The sequence below is a fragment of the Triturus cristatus genome, chromosome 2_1, assembly GCF_964204655.1.
Source record: "Triturus cristatus chromosome 2_1, aTriCri1.1, whole genome shotgun sequence".
NCBI classification, from domain to species: Eukaryota; Metazoa; Chordata; class Amphibia; order Caudata; family Salamandridae; genus Triturus; species Triturus cristatus.
Window position 1 is genome coordinate 843,460,940 of NC_140581.1, and position 13,102 is coordinate 843,474,041.

Sequence of the window (13,102 nt, forward strand, 5' to 3'; positions counted from 1 at the left end):
ACACGTGCGGCTCGTTCCTTAAGTAAGCATTTAGCTAAGCCTAACCTCCTGACTATGCAACATCATTCAAAAGAGATATAAATGCAGAGAACGCAAGCAGAGGACCACAACATTACACCCAAAGGATCATTAGGTTTGGGAGGTCCACCACAAACAGTCAACATTTTTTTATTTTAATAAGCACACATAAAAACAAATAGGGTGAAAGTAGGAACATTAAATTCTGTCATTGGTATTATAAACCACAATTAGGAGTTTTAATGATGAATATTTTTGCATTTAGGTTTTTATTTATATTTTTAGTTCAATCGATTGAGTATGTCTGGTGCGGCAAGATCTTAGTTACAAACAACTCCCAGAGATTGGGCTTTGGATCAGCCAACTTCAGTCACTGGCATATCTGGATTAGTCGCTTTCAGACCCTGCTTATTTGAAGCGCCCTTCACATTATGGATCAGCCCTCTGCATTTTGCAGATGTTTACATTCTGCAGTGGTGATTGGAAATGAAACCTGTAGCTCCAACACTGCAGCCAATGATCTCTGCTCAGAGACAACAGTGAGGGATAACTACATAGAGCTTCATATCGCATCTTTGCAGTTTCTAGGCACTGCACACAGGAGATTAGTTCAGTGAGCCATCATACCAGCATTACAACATACAGGAATATGTTTTAGCGGACATTAGCAAACAACGAAAAATACCATAAGCCTGTACAAAAGAGCATTATTTACCATAATGTGTAATACATGCATAAATACTAATTAAAAAAGATAAAACAGTTACAAAAGTAGGTTAGTCGTGAATGGAAATCGGAAATGGAAATCAACAAATAACATCAGCTACCATTAAGTGCAGGAAAACTATTGCCTACGAAAAGCAAACCAAAAGAGACCAGTTGAAAGCATGCTTTGTTTATAAATATGGACAAACATGAAAACCTTGCAGGTTCTGTGTTCAAGGTTTGCAAATATTTTGTTATGGGGAAAGAAATATAACTTTGCAGCTGGAATTTTCTGATATGTAGCAACTACTTTACTTGCATTACACTTGCTCCTCTTGTGAACACTATCATTGTTGCCTATAACGATAAGTAGTTCTCCGAATGGAATGCTGGAAGCAGGACAGCCAATCAGAATGCTCCCATTCCATGCTATTAGTACTATTATACGCCCGGTCAAGGAGCTTCCCATGGTGCCCGTCCCTCCAGTATGCTTGGTATGGTTGGGCTAATTAATTATCCTACCCCCCTTGCTCCTCTGCTTTTACAAACCACCATACACAGTTATTACTCATGTGGTGCTCTTGAAAAACAGCTCCTCAGCCTCAGTGCTCCTCTGCCCGTCACCACATCTGGAACCCGTCAGTGCTACATGGCATCCAAAACATGGAATTACCTCCCTCAACACATCAGGGCTTCCTCCTCACTTCATGAGTTCCGCAAGAAGCTGAAGACCTGGCTTTTCAATTAAACACTGATGGGACCACACGCCGACACACCAGCCAAAACGCCTGGAAACCCTCACTGGTGATCAGTGTGCTGTACAAATCGACAAAACATAACACTTTTGTCTCTTTCTCCCTCAGCTTCCTCTGCCCGCTGTCTCGTAGAGAGAGAAAGTGACCAGAAACAAGCATGACAGTTTATTTGCGCTCACTCTTCTGTGGATGTTCAGGCTTTGCCGTCAACAAGGAAAGGAGAAGAGCTGGACACTGTAACAAGAGCTTATGTTGCGAGATAGAGGAAAGAGGCGCCACCAGTAGTGAAACACAAAATGATGGGCTCCCCGGGGCAAAATGGAATGAGGAGCCCCTGAGTCTCCCGTATCTCATAGATATTAATTGGCTATGGGCTGAATGAGGGCCCCCTTAAGGGTTGGGGTCCCCCCTGCGCTGCAGTGGTTGCAGGGTGCGAAGGAGGAGCATCACAGGGTTGAGAAGCCATTTTTACAGCGCTCCGAATGATTGACATCTCCAGCTGCGCTTCTTCTTTGGTTGAAGTGGGCGCGGGAGTGCTAAAAGACTTAATGCTGTTGAAGTTAGACAGCCCCCACCATTCCCCACCCTGTATGGCTTTGGCACATAACTGGGAAGAAAATCAAACATCATTTTAGCCCACAGGTGCAGGCAACAATGTTTAAATATCTGTGAGACGATGCAGCGCCATAGCTGCCAAGTTTCCAGGTTGCTTATGTGTAACATTTCCATGGTTGGAGTGTGCCTATGTGTGACATTTCATTGCCTAATGATTGACACTTAATCACAAGCCAAACATAGTAGCTGTGCCTGTGTAATACAGGGTAATATTGGAATTATCCTTTTCCCTTTTTTGTGCAATGAAAGGCGTAGAAAGGGCCAGAAACACTTGAAATACAATACACGTAATGCACTTAAGTAGGATCCTAGCCTTCCTCCTTCACTTCACTTACTCTCAGGAAAACATCCTTAGGGCAACATAAAAACACAATACTTGCCATTTGTTGAAAGTAATTTAGTCTGGTAATGGTGTATGTCCAGAGAAATATTATTCATATTTAAATACATATTTATCATTAGCTGTAACCTTTGTCCATCATTTGTCACATAGGAGGAAAACAAACAAAAAGAAAACCTCCCTACATGTGTACAGTTGTGTAGTCCTGAACACAACATGTTTTAGTGAGGCATTCATGGTTTAGCACTAGATGCGATCTTAGTATTGGGACCAGTGGTCTACTTTTGCCATTGTGCAGTCAAGTCATGTACTGCGTAAACAGCTGGTGCCTGACAGCGCCACAGATAATTAAGGAACACTGGCAAAATAAAGGAGACAACTATAAAGGTACAGCAGCAGGTAGCAAATCTGCCAGAAAATTAAAACAAGCAATGGCAAAGCTGTATGACTTTGGCTATGCTGCACTTCAGCTGCGCTGCTGTACAACATGGTAAAAAAAACATTAACACACCAAGACCTATTGGCTTTGCCAACTTTTTTTAGGTCAAACATTCCAGACTGCTTGTATATACTTTAGTGGGGTTAAAGCCACCCCCATGCTTTTCACTTGTTTTTTTCAGTGCCCTCTAAAAACCCTTCCTTGATAGTAGTCATTCCTGCCTCTTTGTCCCTTCTTTTTAGGTCTAGCCTAGGCAGCACGCATGCGCTGCTTTAGGAGATGACCTTTTGAAATATGTCCGCCCCTTTTCCACACACTCGTGCTTGTGCTGGCATCCACCTTGCGGGAGCGAGCAGCGGCGCGTATGCTAATTGAAAACATATGGCTCTCGAGCCGCCGCTGCTTGCTCCCATAAGGCGGAGGCCAGCACAAGCACGAGTGCTTCAAAACAGCTGCTGCTTGTTTCTTTATTCACAGAGACAGACTCCATACTAGTCTTCTTGTTGATCTAATACATAGAGATTTGTCATGATTCTATCCTAGCTTCAAACTGAGTAGTTCCTATTTTTATTTGCTCTTTTCTTTATTATTTGTCTTGCGCTAGACCATATTTGGTTACTGCTATTAACTAGATTAAGGCATAGCTTCACTGCCTATGCCGATTCACCTTCAGATGCATTTTTAGTATTTTGAATTGACTAACCCATGCCTTTTGTAACAATTTCTAATTTTTAAATAAACATTCACGGTCTGTTGTTGAACCTTAACCTGTGTAGATTTTCCATTGCGGTTTTCCTTTGTGAATTTCCCTATGTGGGTTCTCTGGATTTCCTTTTATATTAAGAGCGCTCGTCCTTTGGGACTCACACCGTTCCATCCCATCAGCCCTTTTAATGGTAAAAAGCGCCCACAGAAGTGAGTCTTTGAACGCCATTTTGTTGACTAAAAAGGTGATAATAAATTAAGGTGTTACACAGAACCACTATGTATTAGCGTGTATGATGTGTAAACATATTATTTTCTAATCTATGTCTACGCCATAAATGTTTCATGTTTTATTATTTCAAAACATGGTTTAAACTGATTGGTTCCCTCTAGTCTAATAACTCCCCTCAAGTCTTTTTCTTGGACAGCAGAGGATGCTGAATGCTGCAACAGGCTGCAGTGGTGTGTAGAACCTCTCTCTTGCCACCTCTCCTCCTTTTCTCAACATCCTTTCAGCATTCGCTCGTAAAGGCGAGTTCCGGTTCGTCTCTTCCATCCCCGCCACCTCCCTCGTCTAAACCTGCCTGAAATTGAAACTAAAAAGGGACGATTATGCAAAGCCTCAGCCACACTTTATTATAACTTCGATCGCCATATTTGCGTATCAGTGTGTTTCTTTTGTCATTGTGCTCAGGCGATATTCCAAATACGTTATTTTGCAACAATGTTGCCTCATGTTTATATTTAAAACATTACTCAAGTATAGATATATTTGTATGTATAAGTAACGTACTCAAAAAACAGGCACTACTGCAGAATATTCAGTGAAGGATATATTTAATTTAACTGTCACACTTGGAAACGTTTTTCTTTTAACAAGAGAAATGATTACTTTGCAGGGAATAGAAAAATATCACTACGAAAATTGCTAGGTTCGCCTGAGCTCTGCGTTCTTGTCCGTTTTACTTTTAACTGCCAATACTGATAAAACCCCTCTGGATAACAGGCTTAGCTTATAAACAAATGCATCTTTTCAATGCTTGCTCTCTTGAAAACACTATCGGTGCTAATAGTCTCTGCGTCAGCTTACCATCCTGTGTTCTGGACACATCACGTAATCTTCCCGTGCCTTAAATAGAAAATGAATGTAACTGGTGCTCATGCAGAGAGCCTCCAGTTCCTTCAGGTCGAGTTCACGCTATACAAAACTGCAACAAAGAAAAACAAGCATTGGCATAGCCAATAGGTCTAGCTTTTGGGACCTTATATGTAGTTAGTTATGCAGCACAATATCCTTGGTGCAACAACAACTGTTGCATGGCTAAACACTTATAAGGTCCCAAAGGCGAGACCTATTGGCTATGCCAATGCTTGTTCTCTTTCGTTTCCTCCCACGGTGCTGGGACTAAGTACTGTATCATTACATTTTGGCTGTTTATCTGTTTGGGGGACTATTTTTAATTTCTTTCCTGCTCGTGTTACACTGTGGGTGGTGTTCAGCTTTGGCGCCCCTATTTCTTCCCCTCTGCACCTCCTGCTCTGTTGCATGTTTGTATTCCTCTCAACCGTGCTGGCAGGTCATCGTGTTAGAGCACGGGCGGTTGCTGCGCTGAAAGACTGAGGCGCTTTAGGGGAGAAGAGGGCGGGTTTTCGTCTATGGACGAAACATTGAGGGCGGTCTGAAAGTGCCATGTCGTGGCGCATGTGCTGGCATAGTCTTTCTTTCGGCTAGCGGGCGTGCCCATTCATTCATCAAAACTAGCGATTGCAAACGTATCCTGTTTCGTAAGAATGGTTCGCAAACGCATTACAAAACAGCTGTAGAAATATGCCCTCAAGTTAGTTTCCTTTGTCAGCTGCTGGACATCTTCCTTTGTTTTCAGAAACGCACAGTTCATTTGTAGGCCCAGTAGCTGCAGTTCCATTAAAAACAACAACAAACTCAAAAGAACTGAACGTTGGTTATCATTATGTGACTTCTACTGCCCAATGTCAGACTCCTAGACTGTCAGCCTTACACCCACCTCTTGGTTTCCAAGGCAACCCCAAGCTAACGACGATAGCATGGCGACCAAGAACAGGAGCTGTATTCAGGTAAGCTATTGAGAAGACTAGCACTTGTATGGAACTCTAATGAAAGTTGTGCTTTGTTGCAAATTTGCAGTCTCGCTTGTGTTCGAGTTACAACTCATTTTTCACAGACGTTAATGAGGAGTGATATTGAACCAGGTTTGTTTGTTGCATGACTCCTGCTATTGTAGCTTGCCGTAAAGATCACAGTTCAGAGGGTCATTTTGTTGCATATCTCATACCCTAACTACTGATTTCTGTTCTTGAATAACTCTCCTATTAACAGAGCCAGAAGGAATGCTCGATGTTTACTAACATTCTGTTATAGGGCAAGAGGGATGTACATCATGCGTTATGTGGTCTATCATTCACATATTTGGTCATGAATGTTTATTTGGCAGTGCGCATGTCGGTGTTCTTTCATGAACACCAGTTATCCTCCCACAAGACAATTCTGGAATTGGCGACCAGGAGCTGTGGGTGGATTGCGTCATGCTGCGGACTTTGTATTTTCAACTATCGGAGCATACCTCCAGAACACAGTTGTCACAAGTGATCGCTCCTATAACACAGATTTATCTACCCGCTTTTAAACTGCGGGTATTTTTTTGTGCGATCTAGAAATGGTCCGTGTGTTTTGCGGCATTGAAGATTGCCTGGTTACACGTGTTGGGGTTGCTGTTCTTTGTGTCATAAACAGTAGTACTCCCAGAGGACATTACAAGGGCAGTGGGTGGCAACCTTTCAGCCCTTGCTGTTTGTTAAGCAGGCAGTCAGAGAAGAGAGAGCCTTAATGCCTGGCTGTTTTTTATGGGGGTGAGAAGAACATAATTCAGCCTTGATGTTGCTGGAGCATTTTGCAGTCGTTTTGTTTTAAGATCAATGTGTGCTGTAAAAAGACGTGTCTTTTTTTTGCCTATTATAGTTTAATGTTATATACACTCAATAAAGGCGGATGCAGACAGGCGTTTCTAATACTTGTGGTCAAGTTTTAGATTGATGCTGAGATTTCTTGTTAAATCCTGTTTTGCTGGTGGTGATCATCTGATTGGAGACGGTGGTGCCTTTATGCTAAGCTCGATGAGGTCACTGGATGAGAGCGGCTCCTGCCCACTGTGATTAACCATTCACTTTTGCGCATGAGCATAGCATTTTCCGATCCACGCATGTATCAATGTTTGGTGTATTTTACTTTATCCTGACTGGCTATCTTTTTCTCGCTGAAAGCTGCTATTTTGAGCGGGTTAAATATTTACAACTTTTTTTTAAATTGAGGTACCTCGCACCTGCGGCTCCTTTGTTACAGCGTTGGGCCTGTGACCCCCTATATTTGGCCCCTAAGCCCATGAATTTAATGTTAATATATTATCTTTAAAATATTTTTTTTCCAGCCGCAGGCACTGTTTTTTAATTTTTTTATTGGGCATGAGCCGGGTTGCTTAGTGATGAGTGGGTAGGGCTTAAAAATACAATGCAAGCTCACCACCTGGTGTCCACACACACACACTTCAAAGTGAGCATGTCAGGTTGGCCGACAGCCTTTCTGCGATGAGTCCGACATGCGCACTAGAGTTCTACAACTTTCTGGGCATCCGCAGGCCCCTGTACACAGAATGAGCACTGGGTTCACCTGCCTGATCTGGTCTTTCTGGTTTCTTCTGCCATTATTGCCTGGATCTAACTCAAGGCACTGCCCAGGATGGTCAAAGAATACTTATTCATCAAATTCAGCAGGACATCCCTCTTGAAAGACTTCATGATATTAAACAGGAGTTCTGTCTGACTAATTCAAAGCAATCATGACTTATACATGAGGAACAGTAGTCACTGCTCTTTCCCTCAATATTGACCATTGATTGGTGTTCCCTTTATCAGAATCTAGGTATATGCATGTCAGCACACGTATATAGTAAGGTTGTGTTTAGCAGATTAAAAAAATCAAGGTGTTTCTGTGGCCAGAAATTGTCAGGTGCAGACCTCGGCGTGCCATGCAATCTATTTTCTCCTGTGCAGTGCACACTTTGAAATGAGTCATCTTCAGGCGTTTACTATGTGGGTCAAAAAGTGTTCAGATTACTTGGTCATTCAATCCTTGGCCTCTCTACTGAACAAACAGAGCAAAGCTCACTTATTCAAGTGGCAATTGTGATTATTTGCAACTGTGTGTGAAGGAGGTACACAGTTGCCAAAATATTGATAAGGCAAAAGTGAATGAAAATACAGTGCTTACAGGTGTGCTGGTGCATTGTGTGTTGTGAAGTGAAGGAGATGTGAGGAAGTGCATTCAGAAGTCAGTGAAAGAAGCTACTGAAGATAAGCTATACAGATGGACGAGATGTGGAGGGAAAAGGGTGCATGTGTCTAACGTAGAATGAGCATAACAGGCATGACTGGGACACTTTTAAGACCACTACCCCTTCCACTGGCCTCAGTAATGTTTAATTCTAATCTCAGAATTGAAACATTTTATTTGTTTTATTAACCTTCTTGCTTTCTCAAATTTGCTTGAAAATGCACCATTTAACTACTCTTTTTTCAAAATTTTCCCAAGGGGAAAACCCTCCCGAACCTTCCCTATGACGGTCGGGCCAACTCGCCACAGGGCACTCATCCTGAACTTTTACACCCCACCACTTTCAAATGTCACCAGCCGCCATTGGTACCTCGTTGGATGGGATTCATGTTGTAACTTGTATCCTGTTAGCCGTGAAATCGCTGATAAGAAATTTTAAAACACTCAATTTTATACTGTGTAGGGTTTTGTTAAGCTGAACTGCAAGCTTTCGCACACAGTTATATGGATGTGCAAGTTGCGGCCACATGACCCTGTTGCAAGATATTTGAGAAAGATTTTTCTTCTATGGACCTCTACTTAATCATTACTAGAACCTGGGGACCCCCTATGAATCATTATTGGAATCTGGGGACGCTGGCCTAAGCGACTTTGAATATGTGAAAAACAAAACAATGCACACAAAAATGGAAACAAGCACTCATCAAACAAATACACAAATTATGAAATATTTTATTCAGAAACAAATGTGAAAAATTGAAAGTTTTAATGGAAATGTTGGAACTCTTATAAATTAAGTTGAGGCAACCTATTGCCCATACTACATTCTGTTTGACTGCTTCCTTGAATCAATCTGAGGATGGTAACTCACTTTTTAGTTTCACTTTAAAATGCCTTGATGTTTATAGTACGTTTTAATATTTTAAATTTTGGTTTTTCATTCATACACACTTTACTAATCTATTTATATTGTTTAATGTTCTGAGCAGTTGGGGACACCTGAGTAGGTGTTGCAGGCAGCCCTGGTGTCCACAGACCACAAGTTAAAAAACACTGACCTAGTAATTTATCTTTATTGCCCTTTAAATTATGAAACAACAAGCTGGATGGTAAAATGGAATTATGAGACAGGTGAGGGCCAAATTTTGCGACAGGGTATGTGGCAAGAAAAGGCAAATTATACGGTGTAATAATGCATGTTTTCTGATGGTTTTACTTCATTATTTGGTTATACACGTGTTAACAATGTCTGGGCATAAATTACTCATTACTACCAGTTTAACACGCATAGTAAGCAACAGAAATATGACCAGTCAAACTTTGGAAATAGACTTTCAATGCGCGAGAATGCATGTTGGTGCGATGTTAGTAACTTTTGAACCGTTTGAGACAATTTTTGGGGTTAAAATATGCAGATTGGGGCGTGGCCAAGATGGCGGCGTAGGTGGACGCGACCTCTGCGAGCTCCTCCGGCCCGGGCCCCTGAGCGCCTTCTGTACCACTGATCTCCCCCCATCGGCACTAGCCGGCGACGGCGGGTGCAGTGGGGAACTCGCGGACCTAGCTGAGAGGTCGAGTTGTGCCCCGGATGGTCTAGCCGGCGGCTTGGGGCTGACGCGCCGCGACATCGGAGGCTGCGGCCGACCGGAAGTGCTGCTGGATCCGCCTCCGTACCTACGCGAGCCTGGGGCGCCGCGCGGAGGCCGGCGGTGAGGCCTGGAGTGGAGCCGCTGGGTGTGCTGATGTGCGACAGCTGACAAGGCAGCGAGCGGTCGGTGCCCCGCTGGGTGGACCGGCGGATCTTTGGCCGTGGGCGGGTTAGGAGCGGAGCCGTGGTCCTCGAGGGCCCTGCCTGGACTGGCTCGGGGCACCGGGACGTCCCCCCCCACGGAAGCTGCCTGGGAGGTGGTGCGGGCTTGGAGGTGCGCCTCGGGCCCTGTCGGCCTCAGGACTCGTTGCAACATCTGACTCTGGTGTCCCGTTGGCCCCCGTCTGGTGCATGGGTTGGAAGCCGCCCGGGGTGAACATTGTGTGGAGGAGTGCTACGGCTCGTGGACGACACCTCGGCAGGAGCAACGCCCGGGGAGCCCGAGGAGGTGGGGACTGAGTGTTGGACTGTATTGCAGGAGCGGGCGGAGGCCGGGCCCGACGGGTGGCTGGGCGGTGTAAGAATCACTGCCGCTGTTGGGTGCGGTTTGAACTTTTTCATTTGGCGCCCAGGATGGCTGGCACTAAGGGGAGCAAGAAGGGTGAACGCACCCTACCGGAACTGTTGCACCAGGGCAGCGCAAGGCAGGACCACGGGCAGCCCTCCCCGGGCCCGGCTAGCAGTTCGCAGGGGGCGAGTGGAGGGGAGCCGCCGGTCACCAGATCGTTCCTGGAGTCTCTCTTCAGCTCCCTACGCGAGGACTTCCAGACTCTCAAGCAGGAGGTGGCAGGGGAGATGCGCGAGGTCCGGCGAGCGGTTGATGGCCTGGGGGAAAGGGTCTCTTCTGTGGAAGAGGCGGGACATGCCCGGGACGAGGAAATCGCACAGCTCCAGCAGGAAGGGATCAGGCTTCGGGACCAGCAAATTGATCTACAATCCCACGTGGAGGACCTCGAGAACCGTTCCCGGAGAAACAACATCAGAGTCCGGGGCGTTCCACTCGGAGAAGAGGGAGAAGATGCAGCCACTTACCTGCAGGATTTATTCCGGGAGGTACTGGGGGAGCCGACGGACTTTCCTCTCAGGATTGATAGGGCACATAGAGTGGGCCAGCGGCGCAGGGCCCCGGCGCCTCCCCCGATCTTCTGGCCTACCTGCCGGACTACCCTCTGAAGGAACGGATTCTACGGGTGGCTCGCACTAAGCAGGCTTTGGAATTCAGGGGCCATAGGGTGGCCCTCTTTCAGGACCTCTCGGTGGTCACTCTACAGAAACGCAAATCCTTTAAAATTGTGACTGATTTCCTGCGGGAGCACGACACCCAATACTCCTGGGGTCACCCTTTCTGGATTATTTTCCGCTGGAACGGAATATTGCATCAGCTGCGTTCTCTTCACGACACCTGTTCCGTATTGGGCATCACAGCGACTGACGACGATGCCCCCACTCCACGTCGCCGCCGGATCACCAGGGATGGCTGGCAGTCGATCCCGGGTCGGGGGTCTCCGGCTTCTTCGGTGCGGCCGGACTCGCCTACTATCCGGGCGGAAAGGGATAATGCGGTGCGTGAGGTCGCCAGGGACACAGCATCAGGACTGGCCGCTTTGACTGCCTAGGATTTCTCCGGGGGGAGATCGACTTCGCTTCTTCTACAGGTTCGGGGGCCTGGTGGGTGGGGGGGGGAGCAGAGGTGGTGTGGTGGCTGGACGTCCACTTTTGGGACTTTTCCACAGACTTGCCTTTTGGGCCGGTCTTGGACAATGGTTTCCTTGCCTACCTGTTCCGGGGGACGAGGACGGTGTTTTGGGTTTGGAGGGAGGGGGGTTTTTGGGGTGTTGGGGCTCCGGGAGGGGTTGTGGGAGTTGGGTGTGGGGGAAAGTTGTCCAGTGCGCTGCTAGGATTTGTTGTCTGGTCTGTGTATCTTCACCATGTCTTGCTCTGTGTTGAGGGAGAGATGCATGGGGCGGAGGATTGGGGAGTTGGCAGAGGGGTGGTGGGTGACTGGGGCACTTTGAGGCTGAGGGCTGGTAAGAGGTGGCGCTGCGCTGGGGGGGGAGGCCTGGTATATTGCCTTTGGGAGAATGCTTCGAGGTTTGAGCTGGGGGGAGTGGGTCCGCCCGCGTGGGCCACCTCGGACGCTCGCGACTTAACACATATTTCCCACTATGCCTCCTCATACCTTTAAGATTGTGACCCTGAATGTCCGGGGTCTGAACAACCCTGTGAAGCGGCGTGCGGTGCTCTCCCTGTTGGAACACACTCGCGCGGACATATGCCTCCTTCAGGAAACCCACCTGCTACCGCAGGACACACACCGGCTACGCTCTTGTAAGTTTCCGCTGCAGTTCTTCTCCCCCGGCCCCAACAAGACTGCAGGGGTGGCGATCCTAGTGGCTCGACATTTTAGGGGGGAGCACGTCCATAAATTTGCAGAAATCAAGGGGAGGATGTTGGCGCATAGGTTTCGGGTGGGAGGCATTACAATCACGATCGGCTCCCTCTATAGTCCCAATGATAGGCAGGAGCGGTTCCTGCAGTCTGCGGTGGAGGAGATCTCGGCCTCGTCGGATAGACATATTATCCTCGGGGGAGACCTTAACATGGTCTTTGATTCAGCTATCGACCGGTCGGCGCAGCGCTCCCCGCAAGTTGGGGAACTCTCGGCTGGTTGTAAGGCTAGACTTGCGGAGGTGGACCTCCAGGACCTCTGGCGTCATAAACACCCTGTAGACAGGGATTACTCCTACTACTCCCATGCACACAAGACCTATGCGGGGCTTGACCACCTCTTGGTCACCTCCCCGGTGCAGGCCCTAGCGTCTGCCGTAGACATGGGGGTTATTTCCTTGTCGGATCATGCTCCTGTTGAGGCTACTTTTTGCCTGCCGCCGTCTGTCGCCCCGGCGAGGGTCTGGCGCCTCCGAGATACTTTGCTCCACAGGAAAACGGTAACGGACCGTATTACACGGGTCCTTCGTGAATATTTGGCACACAATGATAACTCCGATACCACCAGGGCCACCCAGTGGGCGGCTTTGAAGGCAGTCCTCCGGGGGGAATTTCTGTCGATCCCCGCGGCCGAAAATAGAGAGCGCCAGATCAAGAGGGATGAGCTTACTGATAGGGTCCGGGAATTGGAGTTGATCCACCGCAGAACTGGGGCGCCGAGGATTTGGCGACAGCTTAAGGCAGCGAGGAAACTGCTTGCCGCCTTAGACATGGATCGGGCGGAATATGCGGCCTTACGGTTGCGCCACGCATTCTATACGGGGGGGATCGCTGTGGCAAATTGTTGGCCAACAGGCTCCGGGCCACTCGACAAAGCCTGTTGGTGAAAGAGCTTTCTGACCCCAGGGGCGGTGCGGTGACGGACGATGCCTGCATCTCGGCCGCGTTCCGAGGGTTCTATGGAAACCTCTATGCGGGTGACCCGCCGGATGTACCGGCCATGTCCTCCTACCTGGACTCGGTTACTCTGCCCTCTTTGGACCCCCTGCAGGCGGACCGGCTGGAT

At 47.3% G+C, this 13,102-nt stretch overlaps 1 protein-coding gene across 2 annotated transcripts in view; it reads right to left on the minus strand.

Annotated features, from left to right (window-relative positions):
- The window catches only part of CDC37L1 (cell division cycle 37 like 1, HSP90 cochaperone), a 260,540-nt gene that overhangs the window by 69,183 nt on the left and 178,255 nt on the right, over window positions 1-13,102 (minus strand). The gene's annotated exons all lie outside the window — the stretch shown is intronic.